At 45.0% G+C, this 21,263-nt stretch overlaps 1 long non-coding RNA gene across 1 annotated transcript in view; it reads left to right on the top strand.

Moving 5' to 3' along the window:
• The first annotated feature begins 8,044 nt into the window (after positions 1-8,044).
• Positions 8,045-21,263, top strand: part of LOC128350898 (uncharacterized) — a 30,542-nt gene continuing 17,323 nt past the window's right edge. Inside the window, exon 1 of the long non-coding RNA XR_008319497.1 lies at positions 8,045-8,139. This is a non-coding gene — a long non-coding RNA (uncharacterized LOC128350898). The remainder of the gene's footprint in view (positions 8,140-21,263) is intronic.

Below are 21,263 nucleotides of genomic sequence, written 5' to 3'. Positions count from 1 at the left end.
TGACCAGGCTCTGCCAGGACTCCCACAGCAGGACAACCAGAGCCATAAGCCCCCACCAAGACCCAAGGATACAGCCCTTCCTTCACTCTCTGACTCGGGCGATTCCCCAGAGGATTAGTCAGCCCTATTCGAGGTCCCCAGCCCCACCAGAACTAGCACTGAGAAAACTGGGCAAGGTCCCTTCAAGCAACCGAGCTATCCCCAGGGGAGGGGAGGGGCCAATCCACTCTATCTGGGCAGCATTCAGAAGCGCTCCCCTTATGTTGCTATAACCAGCTCTTCTAGGACCATGTTTGGGGCTAGCCAAGGTCCTGAAGCTTTTGCCCTTGGAGCTGTCCAATGGATGTGTCGTTCCGGAATCCTTGCCATGCTGGAGACCTCTGGAGAGAAATTCTGAGGGGACATTTGTACCAATAAGCCAGGAGAGTGTTTGGGCCAGTGGGGTAAAAAGGGGGGCCAGGGAGATAGCGGAGGTTCCTGCGGTGAGAGCGCAGAAGGGAGAAGATCAAACCCACCCAGTGGAGAAGCCAGGAGAGCTTCAGCAGAAGCAGAGAAGAGGCTGATACCACTCGAAGAGGGTCAAGCAGCCAAGAGAGGAGCTGGGGAAGAGATTCTCCTGGGCTGGGTCCCAGGAGGGGCTACCAGATGCACATTGTCTGTATCTGCTCATGCAACCATCAATAGCAAATTAAATACATCTACATCACCCATTTATTCTACTTATTGGATGTCAATCAAGTGCTTTCTTTTTGGTCCCACTCATTTTTGTCTCTGTCTGCTTGTTCCATCCTCACACTGACTTCACCAAGCTACTGGGTTTTCTCAAATGATTTTGAGCTTCTGTCCCTGAGTGGATAGATGGTGGCAGTAGCAGATTACGTTGAGAAAGATTGGTGCGGAGGTGGGGTGTGTGGAGAGGAAGATTGGGAGAGGGAGAGGTTTGGATCCTGGTGGAAGGAGCCCACACTTCTCATTACTCCCAGCAATAGCTGTGGAAACAGACACCATTTCCCAAACCTAATGCTCAGAGTGAACTAAGCTTGCATCCTGTGGCAGGGAGTTCCATATGGTGGGTGCTGTCGCAGAAAAATTGGTGCTGTCTCACGTGGCCCTCTCAAGCGAATCTCAGAAAGCAAAGGAGCATGTCAAAGGGTCTCCTCTGAGGATCGTAATGGGCAAGGCACCTCTTATTGGGTGTGGTGGGCAGCATTCCTTAAAGTGCCTTGTCACCAAACTGGTTTTATTTTATTTTATTTTATTTTATTTATACACTGGTTCCAGGCAAACCTCCCAAAGCGGTTTACAAAAATCTTAGCTATAGAACAATATATCAAGCCACAGGTTTACATCTTTAAGGTTGGTATTCCCTTTCCCACTGCCTCCTTAGGGAACACTGAAAACCCTGATATCCGGAGCTAATTGGCACATTGCACGGTCAGCCGTTCATCTCTCCTTGTTCTCCACAGTGCTGAAGGGAGAATGAGGATGTGAGACTTCCCTGGGGGAAAAGGATGGGTTAGACAGGAATCAGGGAACCTGGGTCCCCAGATGTTACATAGGAACATAGGAAAGTGCCATAGATTGAGTCAGACTCTTGGTCCATCTAGTTCAGTATGGTCTACCCAGATTGGCAATGGCTTCTCTAAGCTTGCAGGCAGGAATCTCTCTCAGCCCTATCTTGGAGGGAGAGAACCTTTTTTGGGACTACAACTCCCATCACCCCTAGCCACAATGGCCAAAGTTCCCAAGTTTAGGAAGCCCTGAGTTAAAGCATAAAGAGCTGGCCCACTTTGAAAGAATCATTGTTCCAAGGCACTTCCAGGACTACGAAACACACAACAAACATTAAACATGCAAGCATTTAAAACAGAGCCTAACTGACAAACCTCTCCTTGCAGCTCTAATGTGTCCTAACCGGTGGATTTGCTAAGAGATCCGTGAAATTCTCTCCTGATTTCAAGGTCCCAAGGAAGGAGATAAGGGGGAGAATTCCTTAGCATTTCTCTGCAGTGTGGTTTGTCTGCATCTCTACCTGGAGCGTGCATCCCCCCTGAAGGTGTTGCAGTGCTGAATCCATGCACACTCCACCCCTAAAAGAGAAGGAGCCCAGCAACGAGGGGCTGCTATTTATTTATTATTTTTATTTTTATTCCACTTGTTTGCATTTCTAGCCCGCCCTATACCCAAAGGTCTCAGAGTGGCTTACAATAAAACCAGTATAAAACATCATTAAAATTCACATCATGAACTTAAAAATACAGTTAAAAAAATACAGTGCCTGGGAGGTGAAGAACCACCACATCTCTAGTCAGGGGCGTAGCAAGGTTGGAGTGGGCCCAGAGACAAGATTTTAAAATGGCCCCCGTGTGTGTGTGTGTGTATCTTCTATGTCCCACAACAGAACATCATCCTAAATTATTTTTTTAAAGGTTTTGTAACTTGTGGACAATGCAAGTCATTTAATGGTACTAGAGAAAGACATTCTGTTCTAGTAGCTCCAGGTCTCAACACTCACATCAATTTTGGAGGATGAATCCAACTGAAGGAAGCCCGGGCGGGTGCGCGGCCTGGGGAGTAAGTCATGTGACTTGCCTCTGGGGCCCCCCCAAGGCAGTGGGCCCCCAGACAATTGTCTCCCCTTGCCCTATTATAGTTACGCCCCTGTCTCTAGTCAAGGTAAAGGCCAGGCTAAAGAGGTGCGTCTTCACCATGACAATTCAAAACAGCAGCCATCATGATAGACAATTACAGAACTTTAAAAGCCGCTGTGAACAAGTTGATTAAAAAAACTCGCCTTCTTCTAAGAAAAATGAATGACGCCCTCGCTTATTGGGGAACCATATTTCCTATACCATTGAGAAGACTTCTCCCTCCTGATTTCACCTGGAGAGGCACCTGGAGAATTAAACTTTGGTTCATACAGGAGCCATTTAATCAGAGGCGTAACTAGGGAAAATAGCGCCTAGGGCAAGCACTGAAATTGCGCCCCTGTCCAAACAGGAATGATGGGACTTGTAGTCAACAATATCTGGAAATCCCTGTTAAAAGGAACACTGTACCATCTAGACATGGTTGTTGATCAAAACCTGAAAACATGAGCCATCTCTGTAAAAGACTTAGAACAACAGTCAGGAGTTATGCGAGGATTCCAAGTGTCATTTTCTCTGTCTCATCTCATTCTTTTAAAAAAAACATGACTTTGTCCTAGAGGATCACCTGCCCAAATAGCCACTAGCAAAATAGGGGAAGAAGACGGTGGTGGTGGTGGGGTGTGTGTGTCTATAAACCAGTGAATGATTCCTGCCAGCCTTTGTCTTATGATGACTGTTGGCTCATGATGGGGTATACTGCCTCCTGCCCTTGCCCCTCCTTGCTGCCCCACTCCCTTGCCCTTGCCCCTCCCCCTGCCCCTCTCCCTCCTGCCCTTGCCCCTCCCCATGCCCCACTCCTTCCTGCCCTTGCCCCTCCCTCTTGCCCTTCCCCCTCCCCCTCCCTCTTGCCCTTCCCCCTCCCCCTGCCCCACTCCATCTTGCCCCTCCCCCTGCCCTCCCCCCCAAATTTTTTTTTCTTACCGGCCCTCCGCTCCTTCTCCCGGGCGCCAAACAGTTAAGTGATCAGTTTTGGAAGCGGCGGCGAAACAGCAGCAGGAGGCGGCGACTGGTTTCTTTGCCAGCCGCGGCGGGCCCACCACGCCATGCGGCCTGCCGTGGCTGCTGCCGCCGCTTGTCCATTGTTGCGGCCGGCTGCCGGACAGCCACCGCTCCCCCCAACATTAAACCTTTCCCCAGACCCTTCTGTTTGCAAGCATCCTTTTGAGAGGGGGGGTGGGGGTGGGAGGGGCCTGGGCCAGTCCTCCTGACCTCCCAGTACAACCCACTGTGCGCTTGCTGCTTAGGGAGGGATGTCACAAACAAAGACGGCTCTGCACTAAGTATCGGGGCCCACTGCGTTCCCGGCAGGGGAGTTGTGTGCTCCGGGCCCCGCGCCGCCATTCCCCCTCCCGCTGCCGTCAGCCTCCATGCCGCAGCCGGTCTCCCCGGCCAGGCAACGGCCCCCCGCCACCGCCGGCCTCCCCTTTTCTGCTTCCCCTGCCAGCTCCTGCCCACTCCGTCGGCTTTTAAGCGTCTGGGCTGGTTCTGCCACTGCCGCCTCTGCCCTCCCCCAGTCTCCGCTTCTCCTTTATTGTTTTATAGTGGCAGGGCTGGTCCCTGCCGCCCCGCCACGGCCGGCATCGGCTCCAGTCGCCGCTGCCGCCTCCTGCTGCTGCTTCCCCTCACCGCTTACCGGGACCCAACATGGCTGCCCGTGTCCCTGCGGCAGTATCTTTCTCGGACGCTCCGCGCATGCCCAGAACAGCCGAGAAAGATACGGGCAGGGACACGGGATTACAACCAAGCTCTTTCTTATAGAGGATGAATGAATGAATAAATATTTGTTCCAGAAGCTTTTGTAATTTTCTGACATGAAACAAGCCACTTATAGGCCCTAGATAGTTTTTGTTTTTAAAGCCAGCACATTTTTCAGTCTGTTTTAAATTAAATATTCGGAGACTTCTCAGTCTCGCCCCACCCCCCATATCAAAGCCCTATGGCAAGCAGATCCCTATATACAGGGGTAACCACAAAAAGGAATTCACCGCCTACCTTGCAAAAGCTGTGCTGGATGGTCTGGTCTGCTGCAGGGAGCTCTGCCAGCCTCCTTCCTGGCTTGCTGGGGCCTGCCGAGTTCAGGCTTCAGGGAGGCCTACTCGGAGGCCTCTCTGGAAGCCCCGCCCACCCACCGATCAGCTGAGAGGCGGGGAGAGAAGAGCAGCTCCACAGTTTGCAGGCTGCTCCGATCTAGGCCTCGTTGCCGATCCTAGGCCGGAGCTGGAGGCAAGTGGCTGAGGGGCCCTGGGGCTAGGCAGGTGGGCAATGGGATGGGGGTGGCAGGATCTGGTGTGGTGCCCCCACCTCAGTGGCACCTAGGGCACGTGCCCTGCCTGCCCCCACCAGTTCTTCCTATGATTCAATTTCCACATATGCGAGGTAGCCTCTCAGACATTATGTATATTATGTAATATTACATAAATGCATTATGTATATTATACATTGTTATGTATTATCCACATTAGACATTATGGACATTATAATTCAGACATTGTGCTGTATGTGCATTCAGATGTATATAAACACATAATGTTTTTGTGTGAATAACTGTACCTGTGTTCATTTTCAAAGTGAAACTGAGTACAGGCCCCCTGCAATGCAGGATAGAGATACAAAACATATAAAATTCCAGTGCTCACTGATTGTATGTATGTTCAGCATAACATGGTGTGGTGTTTTTGGTTAATCCATTCCTTGGTCCAGGCCATCTTTTGAATGGGGCTTTAGTTACTTGTATTCCTGTCCTGGCGTAGAGGCGGGGCTAACAAACAGCCAGCAGCAAGAGCATGGAAAAGCAGTCTGCATTTACCTCTTTGTACATAATATTGATCTCATTAAACCATTAATATTCCTGATTCCACTTCACTGCCTTGTCCTTGCATACCACAACTCTTTCCCTTGGATTATACACATGGGTCTCAAGTGAATTGAAGTATCCCTTTCCTTTCCTCCCCCAGTTCAGCCAAGTGATTAATAATAGATGTGTTAGTATAGTGTCCCCTGGGGTGGCTTCAGCAATGTTTGTTTTGAAATTTCTTGCTGCAGATAATTTACTATTGAGCTGTATTTCTCTTTTATAACATTTTCTTCGCTCATATCTGATCAGTCATAGGGACAGAAATTGCCAGAAGAGGCCAAGGCTATTGCCAGAGAGGAATCTAGGAAGCTCCAAATGGATAGCTGTTGTTTGTATACACAAAGGAATCATGGAGAGATAGTTTCAGTACCCAGGAGCTAGCAATAAAAGCCACTGATAAAAAAAACACTTCTGTGAGAGAGATGATTTGAAGCATTCAACAGTCTTTAGTGATAAATAGGCACCCTGTTACTCCTTCTCCTGCCTTTTTGTGTCAAGAGAGGGGCTGAACTCATTCCTAAACTCCATGATCTCCAGAGTGGAATTTCTCAGACAGCTAAACTGTAAAGGATTCTCAGTTTTTTGAAGCTGCACAACAAAGATGTTTGTGGTTCCAGCAACTCTTTTTTTAATTGCATGACAACTGTGTTCTGAAACAGAATATAATACATGAATTTAATGAAAAGACAAGTTGAAGTGGTAGTAACAGTTTTATTACTACTATTATTACATAATGATTATTACCTGATGGGAGGGGAGAAATTAATTTAAAATAACTCTGACCAGAAAACTCAAAATCTGTAATGGAAATATATTGTTTTGAACTAGGAACATTCCTAATTACTTTAAGAGCCAAAGTTGTAACTCACTGCCTCAGCAAATAATGGTGAAGACAGGAATACATTCTATAGGGTAGTGGCTACATTCCAAGGCATTCATTTTCAATGCAGGGAATATGTGGTCAAACCACCACACTTACAGTCTCTCTCTACCCTTTGTTTTCAAGGTGCCTTTTTGCATTGTCATCTCAAGCTCATCTAAAACTTTATACTAATGCAAAGCTTGATGTGCTGGCATCATTATGAGGTGTTTTTGGTTAATCCATTCCTTGATCCAGGCCAGCTTTTGACTGGGCCTTTAGTTACTTGTATTCCAGTCCTGGAGTAGAGGTGAGGCTAACAAACAGCCAGCTGCAAGAACACTGCACTTGCCTCTCTGAAAATAATATCTGTCTCATTAAACTGTTAATATAGCTGATTCCATTCCACTGTCTTGCCATTGCATACTACAACACTTTCCCTTGGATTACACACCACAAATGATCATGAACTTGCAGCATTGCTGCAGAAAGGTAGGAGTAGGGTATGATAGAAGTGGTTGTATTTATATACTACCCTAAAGTCCTTCTAGATATTATGAATTATCTCATAGAAAATCTGTACACTAGAGATAATAAATTAACTCATTACAACCAGTTGGAATGCAGTTGGGGTTGCCAGTCTCTTTATTAACTCCTGCTCCTGTCCTGTATCCTTAATAGAAGTGTGATCCTCATATATTAGCAGGTGATGATGCGTGGCTCCATGCATTAAATTTCTCACTTTATTTTTTTCATTCCAATTCTAAGAAAATTTACTTAAAAGTCCATCCCTCTGAGATCAATGGGGGATGTAGTCTAGTCTCTAGTCCATGTATTTAGAAATGTAGTCTTACATTTATATCCATTAGTATGCTAAGAAACAGAATTAATACAAAGAGAACTTGTCCCTCTTTTTGCTGCTGGAAACTGATGTCAGATGACTGCACTGGGGTGGTATGTGAATGTACACCGCCCGCGCCCGCCCCCCGCTGTGGCAGTTGAGTTTCATCTAGTTTTTGCAGATCAAACTCTTTTGCAATGATAGTAAATGAAAGCTGAGAAGACTACTTATATTGGTCAGCTAGCAACCCCACATGGAATGAGAACAGTCGCATGGAGGTCATTCTCCTACCTGGGCAGGAGAGCTGTAGTGCAGGTGGGGCTGGTCATGAGAACTGCCGGGATCAGTCCTGATCTCAGCAATCCTCAACTGGGTATCTACTTTTAAACCCAGGGCCCAAGGCTAGTGTCTTTATGCTGCCTTCTGCTGCCAGGGATATTCCTCCCTAGCAGCAGGAGGGAAGCATCATCATGCAGAATGCTTGTATGGGGTAATCCTTGTGGTTTGGGAGGGAGGCAGGGGTTGTTCCAATTAAACCTTTAAATAGAAATATATTATTTTTATATTTAATGCTTGTACTTTTGTATTTTAATTGTGCATTGTTTTAATTATATTGTAAACTGCTTTGGAATTATTTTAATGAAAAGTGGTATAGAAATGGATCAATCAATCAATTCCTCACTTTCCTTCTTGCTGAGGGTAGGAGGAATCTCTCTCTACCATCAGTAAATACCTATCCCATTTTGTCCTCTTTCCCCATTTAGACCACAGGGTATCTGCACCTGAATGGCCCACCTTAGAAACAGATACAGGATTGATCATATTGATTTACCTTCCAGGTTTGTTATAAGGAATACTGAGACCATGTAAGTGAAGTTGAACTCCTTGCTTAGGAAGATTTACAAGACCTGCTTGTTCCAGCAGGCCTTTGGAGGTTTGGAAATTTTTTTGCGCAATTTTGGTTATTTGTACTGTATTAGCAATAGGTATTGATAAGGAAAGCTTTGACTTGACCAAACTTTTGTATAGGCTTGAATAGAGGTGAATAGAAATGTAGGTCTCTGTCCTCAAAAGTGACCTTATGGAAATTTGTAAGTCAGAAACTCTCTGAATGGGAAATTTTATAAGTAAAGCAAGCAGTACTGAAGTAACAGGCTAATAGCTCAACATTGGGGGGTGGGGTGGGATTTCAACATGGATACAGAAAAACAAAAAACTCTGCAGACATCCTGCAGGAACTTTCCCAGACATCAGTCTCTACTGCAAGGCTTTACTGCAAGTTCGGATTTGCCCGAAAAACCAACACAAAAGTGGATTTTTTTAACCCCAGACATACATCAGGCTAAGCTCTAAGCACAATGAATAACCCGAATCATGTGTGAAGTGCTCCCCAATATCTCGCACAGACTTCAGTGCGAATCCAGAGAATGTGTGAACGCACACCCTCCATTCTGGTGGAGAAGTGAGCTAAAAGTCTTGTCTGGGAATGCTCCTGGTTGATGTAGTGGAACATAACAAAATCTGGGAAATTCTTGGGTGCTGGTCATGTTAAATATTCATGACTAGGTGAGAGGTCCAATGAGAAGAAATTAAACCGCTATAACCATAGAAGGAGTATAAAAATAATTGTATTAGATTGTTCAGGGTCCTCAGATTTAAATGGAAGTCTGAACGCCTTCAGCTTGCTGAATTACCTTGTTTCTGCTGCATTCTTTCTTTGATTTGTGGTGAGTCCAAATAAACTATTTGGAGGGGAGCAGTAAGGATGAGGTCATTTTCTTGGAAATTATAGTAAATTAGGGAAGGGATTAGGGAAGACCTAATCTTTTGAACCAAAGCGTCTCTTTTGAGGTTGTGCCCGAGACCAGAGAGATACACTTAAATAAAAACCTCACTGTTTGACAGGTGGGTGGAAGTGCTCCTGCTACTCTTACTGATGGTTCTTATTGTTTGATACGGTCTTTTTATCATTACTGATAGATTGTGTATTTTTGTGCTCTTTTAATGTGTTCTAATTTGTCTTGGAATCTGTTTATTACGGTTATTGGCCACTGCAGTCATTGATGAAAGGTGGGCTATAAAAGTATCTTTATTTATATTTCTCTTAGGCATACCTCTCACTAATCCCATGTGTGGCAGCACTTGTGAGAGTTCGAGCAGCAACAGGGATGAGTGGTAGGGGGGAAATGGTGGTGGCAGCCGGCTGGCTGGCAGGGAAACAAAATGGAGGTGAATGGCGGCAGCAGCTGGCGGGTGGACAGGCAGGTGGGGGGAGAGGGCGGCTGGCCAGTCAGCCAGCCAGGAAGAAAATGGTGGTGGCGGCGGCAGCAGCGGGAGGGTGGGGGAGATAGCGGCCGGCAGGCAGGCAGATGGTTGGGCGAAGCACCAGGGAGGGTGGGATGGCGGCAGAGGCTGGCTGGCGGGTGGGGGGGGAATAGCAGAGGTGGAAGAAGACGGTGATAGCAGCAGGGGGGATGGCAGTGGTGGCAAACTAGAGGCACAGATGCTCTGCACCCGGTTCAGCTAGTAGAATAAGTAAAACATTAAGTGTTTTGAACACTCTAAAGTTCTAGATAAATGCTAAATGTGATGAATACAAGATGGGATGGTCCTTTAAGAGGGGTCTGTTCTCTTACTCCTTCTCAGTTTCTCTCCTCACTCCTTCTGTTCCATGCCATTTTTCCTTCTCTGCCTGTACCTCTTCCCAATGTGCTCCCACTATGCTCTTTAGGTGGCTTTCAGACCCTTGTCTGATGTTTTGTGCCCAGCTCTTTCCTCTAAAGTGTCAAACCAGATGTGACACTTAACCTGTAAATGTGGGTGCGTAGCAGCAGTGGAGGGCCCAGTCAAGACTGGAACCATGAGGTTAGGGGGTGTTTTACCCTTGTGCCACAATTCCAGTGAAAACGGCTACCTAGGAGCTGCTATAAGTCCAGGGAGGGAAATTATTTGCTGCGAATAGTTACAATGGTGTAGAGCTAGGGTTGTCATATTCTGGGTTTCCAAATCCAGGTGCCTAATTTGCATATTATGTAAATTGGCTTGGAAATTTTTTTGAGCAGAATAGTGACTGTACCTTTTGCTCCATAACTACAAGGGCTAGAGCTTAGCTTTCTACACACACACACACACACACACACACACACACACACACACACACAGAGAGAGAGAGAAATCCAGAATTTTAGGGGCATGGCAACTCTATGTAGAGGCAATTTTGGGGAGGAAAATGGTGTAAGAGAGAGAGTTAACTTCCCATCCTGATAAGAATTGCCCTGTCCCTCCCCACCTCCTGCCTGGTGTTTTTTTTTGGGGGGGTATGTGTGTGTGTGGAGGAGGTTCTTCTGGTAGTGAAGTTGCCTGTTAAAAATCTTTTTAGGCATACTTCCAATTTGACCCAAAGTCAGTCACTGAAGAGGTTCATGCTAATAGTAATTACTCTGGCTCCTGCCTGATCTTCTCCTTGCCTCACACCTTTTGAAAAATGTTTTGTTGGATTCAGCTTAATCCTCTGGCTCCAGCAGGATGGCCAAAAGTGCCTCTTGGTCACTCAGCATATCAACAGAACTGTGGGGGGTGGTCGATTTGTTAACACCTGAGGCTCTGTGGGGTTAACACCTGAAGCTCTTCTATGGGGTTAATTATTGCTCAAATGCTGTGCAGAAGCAGAGGAGGCTGGAAGAGAAGGTCAGCATGTATTTGAAGAAATGAGACAGCTCCCTGATATTCCACATAGGGACTTGTATGAACAGCAGCCAGAATTACTCAGCTGGAAGTCCATAATAGCTTGTTTCATAGGAACTTGAGTTTATCAAAGACAAAGGCATGTCACCTAGGACCTTATTTGTTGGTGGTGTTAAGTGTAAGATAACTGAGTTCCAGCTATAGCTATCAAAAGAGCCTCAACTGAATTCACATTGATATCCCTTGCCTGTGCTGCTACTCTGTATGCTTTTCCAGTTGGGGCAGAAATCCAATTTCTTTAAGGCTGGGCAATGTGATAGAGCAGATACAGCCAGTGACTTGGGCTGGTACATACTTTTTACTTTTGATGAGGCCGTCACCTGATTGAAGAAATCATAGTTAATCGTATACAAATATGACGAATATTTATATACTGCTTTTCAACCAAAGTTCCCAAAGTGGTTTACATAGATATAAATAAATTAATAAAGTGGCTCCCTGTCCCCAAAGGGCTCCCAATCTTAAAAAGAAACATAAGATAGACACCAGTAACAGCCACTGGATCCTGCACTGGGGCTGGATTTGTAGGGCCAGTTGCTCTCCCTCTGCTAAAGAAAGAGAATCACCCCTTTAAAAAGGTACCTCTTTGCTCTGTTAGCAGGGGACATATCAGTTTTAGTCAGTTAATTACTCTTGATTTAAATTTGAAGATTGGTAAAACCAGTAATACTAAAAAAAGAAACATTTTTTCATTGTTTTTGATGCATGTATCTGCACTATAGCAAGCATAATTTTAAAGACATTCCCTCATATATGAGAAAAAGAGACTGCTTCTTAAGATGGTACTGGCCACTTTGTTTATAAGTACTAGCATCATTATATATTTTGAAGAGTTTATTTGTGCAAAGTCATACTTCCTGATTACCTACAGTTACCAAATTTTGCATGAACAATCCTGCCACTGACATTAGCTGAATGCACTATTTTCTGTGGCAAATTTGGTATCAGTAGGTAATCAGAAAGTATGGAATTATTTTGCACAAACTCTTCAAAATATATAGGTGAAATATATATAGGTTAAAAAAAATCATCAAAATAGGCTGGGTTCAAAGGCTCAATTTTTATTTTAGAAGAATTGCTGAATATAATGTTTTTAAACACTCAATAATCAGATCACTAATTTAAAAGCCAGATCCTGCCCAAGAGAAGCAGAAGATCTCTCTCAGATTCAAATTTACTACAATTCAAATTTACTATATATAATTATTATTCAATAAAACCATGTTTGAAGTTGAAATCATACACACTTAACTGTTCTTTTACCTTCCTTTTGCAAGCACATTAATTAAAAAAATATGACAGATATTTAATTTATTGAACTTTCCTAGAAGTCTAAGCAAAAATAATTTGCCCAATCAACAATGGGAACCACCTGCTAGATAAAAATATTTCTTTAAAACTATCTGCTACCTGCTTAATCAGAGACACCTTTTTAGTCAATTAAAAGGGTTTTAACCACTTAATTGAACTGATCGAAATAGTGCAAGTGTAACCTTACTATTGAAATTGAGGAATCAGACCCATCTTAATTTGGTTCTGAATTCATTGCAAATCTGAAAAACCAACCCGCTTCTGTGCTTCAAATTGACAATACACAATTCTGCAATAGTTTGCAAAGGGAGGGCCTATACTCTGTGGCAGAGAATGTGCATCGCTTGCAGAAAGTCCCATGTTCAGTCTGCAGCCTTTCCAGTGAAAAGAATATCTGCTAGGGCTTGGAAAGAAATCTGCCAGAGACCCGGATGAACTGCTTCTTATGAGAGTAGTAGACAATACTAGGATAAGTGGACCAATGGGTTGACTCATTAAAAAGTAGCTTCAAAGTTGTTAAGAGGTTTGCATGATCACAGTACAGTCCGAGGCTAAGTTATGCTCGAAGTGGTGGAAAGTAGCAGCAAATTGGTGCAGATCAGTCAACAGCAAGAATATACTCTCAATCTGCAGGATTGTGGCCGTGGCATGGATACACTGGAAGGGGAAGAAAAAGAATGGAGACATGACTTTGAGAACAAAGAGTTGTTTTGAGGGATAATGCGGGTACAGGAAATGAAAAAGTGGTGGTTAGTCTTGCAGCACATCTACCAAGTTACAGTACTGGGAACGGGGATATAAACTTGTGGGTGAAAGAAAAAAGAAAGAGGAAAAGCATTTTTCATAGTTATCTGAATCTAACTGGGGAATTCCTTCTATCCAGGGAGCTCAAGTATGAAGTGAGCTCATGGGGTGCATTCAGGTGCACGGGCAGCAAGGGTGGCCAGTGTGGTGAGTGCAGGGGGCCAAGGCATGATGGCAGTTGAAAGGGGCAAAAGCAAGTGTGTGATTCAAATGCAAGGGCACCACAGGCTTGCAAGAGGGTTGGGTGGCAAAAGTGTGAATTCATGTTTGAGGGGGATTTTTTATAGGCAACCCCCCCGCCATTGAATGAAGGTTAGAGGAGATGTGGGGTGTGTGATCCGGCTATATCTGAGCCGGGCTCAACATTATGCCTGCTCGGCTTGACGGATTTGGGGTCAAACTAGACTGGCCTTGACCAATCCAAGTTTGAGCCGAACAGGGCCCGGTTCAAACCAGGCTGGCTCAGTGCTATACTGGTAAAGGGGAATCCTGTGAGCAGTACAGGCAGGAGCAGGGGGGCTTTCCTAAGTATAGAGGGGTGGGAGGGAAGTAAATATGTACTTACAAGTACAAGCCATGGCTGCGGTGGGCTCCCTCCTACTCTTGCTGGCCTCCCTTTGAGTAACCTGGGCTGGCGGCAGCCCAGTTCAGCCATGTGAACATGCACGGGGACCATTTTACTGATCTCCGCACATGCATAGAGGCAAGGGCATAGCAAGGTTGGAGTAGGCCCAGAGACAAGATTTTAAAATGCCCCCCCCCCTAACTGAAGCTCAGCTCATGAAGTAAAGAAATCTTAAATGAGGCTGAATAGTGGTAACAAAAAGCATAGTAAAATTTATATCTATATCTATCTATATCTATATCTATAACACTATCTATCTATCTATCTATCTATCTATCTATCTATCTATCTATCTATCTATCTAAATATAAAACCTATGTGCCACAATAGAACATCATCCTAAATTATTTTTTAAAAGGTTTTGCAAATTGTGGACGATGCAAGTCATTTAATGGTACTAGAGAAAGATATGCTGTTCTGGTAGCTCCAGGTCTTAACACTCACATCAGTTTCGGAGGATGAATACAACTGAAGGAAGCCTGGGTAGGTGCGAGGCTGGGGGAGTCAGTCATGTGACTTGCCTCCAGTGAGCCCTCCAAGGCGGGGGCCCCCCAGACAACTGTCTCCCCTTGCCCTATTATAGTTACGCCCCTGCGTGGAGGCCATTTGCATGACCATGCAAACTTCATGGTCATGCAAATGGCTTCTGGGCATGCATAGAAGTCAGTAAAATGGCCCTTGTGTGTTTGCAAGGACTGAACCAGGCCAGAGAAGGCCCAGGCTACTCGGGGGGGGGGGGGGGCTGGCAGGGGTGGAGGGAGCTGCAGGAGCCTCTGTTGCTGCAGCTTGTACTTGTAAGTACATATTTATTCCTCTCCTGCCCCCTTTATACTTAGGAACCACCACCCCCCTTGCCCCTCTACTGGTAAAGGGAAATCCTCACTGGATTGCCCTTTACCAATAGAGCTCTGAGCATTTTCACTTAGCCTTGAGCTTATCCAAAGAGTATAGGAGGCAGAGGGCTTGCATTTCTTTTGTCTCTTTTCAATTCTAATAGGGTATCTCTGTCTATGCTGTAATGTAATCAGAGAGGGACATTTCCTCTGGCTTGTTGCAGTTCTCTGCAAATGACTCTGGAAATGACTTTTTAGAAAAATGTCTTGCCAGAATGACCTTTTGTCAGGAATGCAGCCAGCATTTCTCTTCCAAACTGGCTAAGGGAAGAGAGTGGCTGAAAGGCTAAGGTTTAGAGGCACACTGCAGTACCCCGCAAATGGCATAGCAAGTATGACAAGTAACAGAGTTTGAAGCCTGAAAATTCAAAACGTGACCAGTTTTATGAATTTTAAATTCAGTTCAAGTATTTAAATCCAGCATTGGAAGAATATTCAGGGTTCACAAAACTGGAATTCCAAATTTCATGATCCCTGCCTTTAGCGGGGGAAATCCCAACTGTTGGTGCATTTAGGGGTCACATTCAGAGAGATACTATCAATCTGTGAAGCTAAAATAAATGTTGAAGTGCCATCAGAAAATGCAATTCCATAAAAACCATCACCAGGAACTTCTGTCATTTTTCAGCTGTGCAATGCTGCCACATTCATTCCATCGGAAGGAAATCCTCTGTTATCTACAATGCTGCTAAATTTTCTGTGGCAGCTCTAAAGATTTGCCATCAGTTAACATCTAGCTCTACTTAGATATACTTTAACAGCTGTTGAGTAGAGCATATTCTCTGTGGACGGTATTCTGTTGTATATTTGTATCTGATCAAAAAAATGTAATAAAGTAATTAATTCATTCAGATGTGCAATGCTGTCTAGTTGTTCAAAAAGGTCCCTTTGTTTCTTATTCTCCTTGGATCCATTCAAGGAACGGTATGTGGGCCAAAGAAGCAGCAAATATTCCTCTATCACTGATCAGCAGGCCATGTAGTTTACATGTTACATTAGTTTGTAACAAGTGGAAGATTGAGCAATGAGCCTTCCCTCTCTTCTGGGTCTCTCATGCTCATAGATCTGACCTACGTGTAACCGGGTCAGTTAGGCTGCATACCAAGTATGAAGAGGCTTTGTGTTTTCGTTCTCTCTGTGCTACAGAGTGTTAGGCTGATGTCATCAAGGATGAATTGACTTTGGTAAGTATGTGAGAGGGACCCCAAATAGCATTCTGATAGCCTCAGAGCAAAACATCTGATACTTCTCTTTGCCAGGCCAAGAATGATGAAAAAGTTCAGTGTGCCACCTGCCAACCACTCTGATCTCAAAATGTAGTGACTTCTTCTATGGGAACAGTGAAGTTGATCTTGTCTTGGGTGTTTTCCTTGAATGGGGTATATAGCAGTCACCTACCCTGCCATTGCTGCTGTTTCTCTCTCTGTATGAGGTGTCTAGAAAGGGCATGACTTTGAACATGGAAAGGAGACAAAGGAATGCAGAAGCACAAAGGGTACACATGTTTTGTGTCTCCGTTTCTTGTGTATAGTTCAGGTCACCATATCTTACATAGGACATTGTACAACTGGAAAAGGTGCAGAAGAGGGCAACCAAGATGATCAGGGGCCTACAGCACCTTCCTTAAGAGGCAAAGCTACAACACCTGGGCTTTTTAGCTTAGGAAAAAGACGACCAAGGGGAGACATTATAGAGGTCTGTAAAATTATGCATGGTATGGAGAGAGTAGTAAGACTGGAATTTCTCACTCTCACACATAACACTAGAACCAGGGGTCATCCCATGAAACTGGTTGCCAGAAAATTTAGGACCAACAAAAGGAAGTACTTTTTCCACACAATGCATAATTAACCTATGGAATTCCCTGCCACAAGATGTGGTGACAGTCAACAGCCTGGATGGCTTTAAGAAGGGTTTAGATAAATTCATAGAGACCAGGTCTATCAGTGGCTACTAGTCTGAGGCCTATAGGCCACCTCCAGCCTCAGAGGCAAGATGCCTCTAGATATCCGTTGCAGGGGGGTAACAGCAGGAGAGAAGGCATGCTCTCAGCTCTTGCCTGTGATCTTCCCAGAGGCATCAGGTGGGCCACTGTGTGAAACAGGATAATGGACTAGATGTGCCTTGGGTCTGATCCAACAGGGCTGTTCTTATGTTCTGTTACAACAGGGAATGTACAACAGAAAATTTGAAGGCTTAGCAAGAAACCTTTTGCCCAAAGCTAGTCTATACTTAAAAGCTGACTGGCCTTGGTCAAGTAATTTCTATGGGTGCACTTGGTTAAAAGTGTTATTGGATATGAAGGCAAAACGCTGGGCAGACCAGTAAAATCCCAAATAGTGGCTCGCCTTTCAAAGCGTGCTTGTTCCCAATTAAAAACCCTAATTTTATTATTATTTCAGTTACATTGGGGAGTAGCCACCTTAAGTGGTGCAGTGGGGAAATGCTTGACTAACAAGCAGAAGGTTGCTGGTTCGAATCCCCACTGCTACTATATCGAGCAGCAGCGATACTGGAAGATGCTGAAAGGCATCATCTCATACTGCACGGGAGGAGGAAATGGTAAACCCCTCCTGTATTCTACCAAAAGGAAACCACAGGGCTCTGTGGTTGCCAGGAGTCAAAATTGATTTGACAGCACACTTTACCTTTACATTGGGGAAGGAAATCATTGTACGGTTGGGGTTTAGCAGCTTTATTAAAAACTTGCAGGGCTCTGAGAGGATAGGTCAGGTTAGGAAAGGATGTGCTTTTTAGAATTCAGCAAACACTCCCAGTTGACCAGGGCAAACGATCTGGTCTGTTCTTGTGCCTTTGATGTGCAGAAATTAGCAGGTGAAACTTGCTCAGCCTGGAGATAAATGTTATCACCTGCCATTAATTTCTGCACAAACTGCTGTTAAAGGCACAGTTACACTGGTCAGTTGAAAAGTTGTCCGTCCTAGCTAGCAAACATTATCAATGTTTTTGACATTTCAGGATTCAGATGACCCCTTTTGAAAGTTATAGCTATGACCTGTAACTTACTTATGTCCTCCAGAGTTCTGTCAAAGTCAATTGGATTGGGCCAAACTAAGTGGCCTTGGGTTTATACTCCTAAATTTACTTTCCTCTAAGTAAATTAGAGGATTTACTTTCAGTTTTCAGTGGTCATACTTTGTTCAAATCACCAGCTCAGTACTGTTAAAGCAAATTGGGTGTAACCTGCTTACTTATATGCATGGTTTGCACTGGGAAATTATTAGCCAGTCTTTCAGTCTTATTGCGGCAAGAAATTCACTGCAACCCCAGGCAGCTAGAAAGTGTTGCGCGCACACATTACTCTGCTGGGGTGGAAATGCAGGATTTATCTGCAAAAATGTCACTATGTATTTTTCTTGTGAATCATCAGATATCTCAGGGCTCCATCAATTCACAAGGCTGGCAGTGTTGCTGCTCTCGTGCACTTGGGACTGATCCCTGCCATTCCTGTTGTACAAATATTGACACCAAGCAGGGTGGCTTGTTAGCAATAACTGGGCACCTGCCACCTTTCTGCAAATCATGGCTTGGTTCCAGATACTGATCAGGGTCCTGTAGTAAGGGTACTCGGCAGCAAACAAAGTCCAGACGAAGTCAGTAAAATATTATTTAGTATCTGACAGGTCAGACAGTAACTTGGGTTGCAATCTGTTTCTCATTCTTTTCTGAACAATGCAGAGTCTAATACACAGATTGTAGTGAAATATGGTCACTGTCATTAGACACTCTTGTCAGTATCAAGTTGAAATTGCTTATTACTAATAAGGAAAATGTTTCAAGGATGTGTCCATGCCTCTTTTTCTGAAATGTGTATTTCTTAAGGAGTATTTTTAAAAGAAATGTAGATAGATAAAGGGCAGTGTGGTGGTGGGGAGAACTGTTTAGATAGAGGAGCGGCTATGAACCATTTTTTATTTTATTACAGATATTTATATTCTGCTTTTCAACAAAAAAGTTCACAAAGCAGTTTACATACAGGGGTGGGGGGAGATTGCCTGTCCCAAAAGGGCTTACAATCTAACACATACTGTACACCAGCAACAGCCACTAGAAAAACACTGGGCTGCAGCTGGATAGGAACAGTTACTCTCCTCCCTGCTAAACAGGAGAACATAGGAAGCTGCCTTATACCAAATCAGACCACTGGTCCATCTAGCTCAGTATTGTCTATACAGACTGGCAGCGGCTCCTCCAAGGTTACAGGCAGGAGTCTCTCTCAGCTAGAGTTGCCATTTGGTCTGGAATTTCGGACTGCCCTCGAAATTTGGCTCTTCCACCCAGCTGCTGAAACCACCCATTTCCCACTCTAATTTAAAATGTGCTGCCCAGTTTACCTGGATTCCTCTGCAGCTGGCTGGGAGCTGAGAAAGCAGCCTGCTCCCGTCTACACAGCCGCTTCTGTGTGCTGTGCCGGCTGTTCATGAGCTGCTGGGGGGGGGCAGAGCTGGCAGCGCCTGCCCAAGCCCCTTAATTTCCCAGGGGGTCCCACTTCTAGGAGGAAAGAAAACGGGAAGCAGGGGAGCGCATTTGGCCAGGGACCAGAAGCTGAGCAGCGCAAAGTGGGAGAAGTTGCTGGGGGCGACCGAGCCGCTGGAGGAGGGAGATGGCGGGGCTGTCAGCGTGGGACCTGGCCATGGATTGGTCGCTGTGCTCTGTCTACTCTTCAGTGAGGAAGGGAGGAGGGTGGGCAGACTTCCACACACACACAAGGAGGCCGGAGTGGCGGACCACCCAGCTCCATGCCCACAAGTGGCACTCATAGGACCAGGTGCCTGCAGCACTTGCTCTGAGGGTGGCCACTGGAGGGTCAAGGTGGGAAGGGGCGGGGGGGGGGTGCTCGGCAGCAGCAGCTGCTGCATGCAGCACATGCCCCATCTTTTCCTACCTCCAGGCAGCAGTCAGAAATCTCTAAAAACTCACTGGGTGACTCTGCAAGTCATGTATCTCTCAGCCTAACCTACCTCACAGGTTTGTTGTGGAGATAAAAATAAGCATGTACCACTCTGAGCTCCTCGGAGGAAAAGCGGGATATAAATGTTAAATAAATAAATGCAAATTAGTTGATATATAATTTGCATAATATGCAACTTAGGCCACCCGGATTTGGGAAGCTTGAGTATGGCAACCCTACTCTCAGCCGTATCTTGGAGATGCCAGGGAGGGAACTTGGAACCTTCTGCATGCAAGCATGCAGGCGCTCTTCCCAGAGTGGTCCCATCCCCTAAGATTATCCCCTAAAGTGATCTTACAGTGCTCACACATGTAGTCTTCCATTCACAGGCAAACCAGGGTAGACCCTGCTTAACAAAGGGGACAGGTCATGTTTGCTATCCCAAAACCAGCTCTTGTGCCACCACTTTAAAATATGCCTCTTTGCTAAGTCAGCAGGGGATATGTTTATTGCATTTTAAAATGTGAAACATGTTTTCAGACAGTTTGTCCTCAATTTCCTTGCACTCATAGGGCTCTGTCAGATGAAACATGGAGCCCTGGAAGCTTCTAACCCAGCTTCCAAAAACAAGCAGACAATTCCCTCCACAGATGACCCCCAAGCAGCATGTTTTGTTTTACTGTCAGTGGTTTCTTTGGCCTCTCCCCACCATTGCCCAATCCACAGCTGTTTCTCAAGCCTGAGAATAAAGCCTGGGGCTCAGTTCGGGTATAATGTGATGCCAAATTCAGCCACACTTAAAACAAGTCAACTGTACACCTTGGTTTCAAAGCTTGGCTTGTTTGGCCAAATTGAATTTGAGAGGTGCATTCAGATGGAAAAAGCACAGTGGAGGACTCTCAAATTCAACCAAAGGTATGTCTTGCATCTGAAACAACCCATACTGCCATTTTTCAGATGGCAGAAGTGTAGGCAGCTGGTACTGTTTTCTTATTTGTGGTCTTCTTTGCCCTGTGCAATATTATGCTTTGTTCCTCAACAGCCTTGTAAACATACCCCTTCCTCCCCACATTATTTTTGTATACATATCAAATTGTTTATGCTTTATCAAGCCTAGTGCTATGATAGGAATGTGCTCTAAAACAAATGATTGTCGTTACACAGCCTAGATTCAGTTAAAATTAGGGAGGCCAACAATCAAGATTCTAATAATGAAATGATTGTGTGGTTGCATGCTGCCGGTGCAACAGGACAGAGGAATAAAGTACTTTGAGTATACTGTATTTCTACAATATTGCATTCATCTCTGAATTCATCTCTGACTACATGTACTGACATCTGAATGTCTTGAGTTCATTGTTCATGGGAAAATGCAACCTTCAAAGAGGTTTCCCCCCTTTCTGTTCTAAAATACATCTACCTTACCACATGATAAATTACAACCCATTTGTGGTCTGTTCCTCAGCAAACATGGAATGTATGCTCCCTAGTTATCAGATGGAGGTCCTAATGAGGGCTAAACTAGATGTGACAGTAAACATTTCATGCATGACTGATTTCCCCTTTAAAATAGCAGCACTAGAGGAATGGATCCAGTTCAGGATCATGGTATGGAGGTATGTGTTTGTGGGGGTGGGGGGAGGGGGAGGGGTCAACCCTTTCTACCCATGCTTCCCCCCCACTGAAAATCACTGCCTGAAGCTGCTGTTTGTCCCCCAAAAGGTATCATTTGCTTCAATAGCACATTTTAAAGGATGAAGCAGCTTCAG

The sequence above is a fragment of the Hemicordylus capensis genome, chromosome 3 (assembly GCF_027244095.1).
Source record: "Hemicordylus capensis ecotype Gifberg chromosome 3, rHemCap1.1.pri, whole genome shotgun sequence".
In the NCBI taxonomy this organism is placed as follows: Eukaryota; Metazoa; Chordata; class Lepidosauria; order Squamata; family Cordylidae; genus Hemicordylus; species Hemicordylus capensis.
The sequence above is the reverse complement of the archived record's forward strand: the minus strand, read 5'-3'. Positions and strand labels throughout refer to the sequence as shown.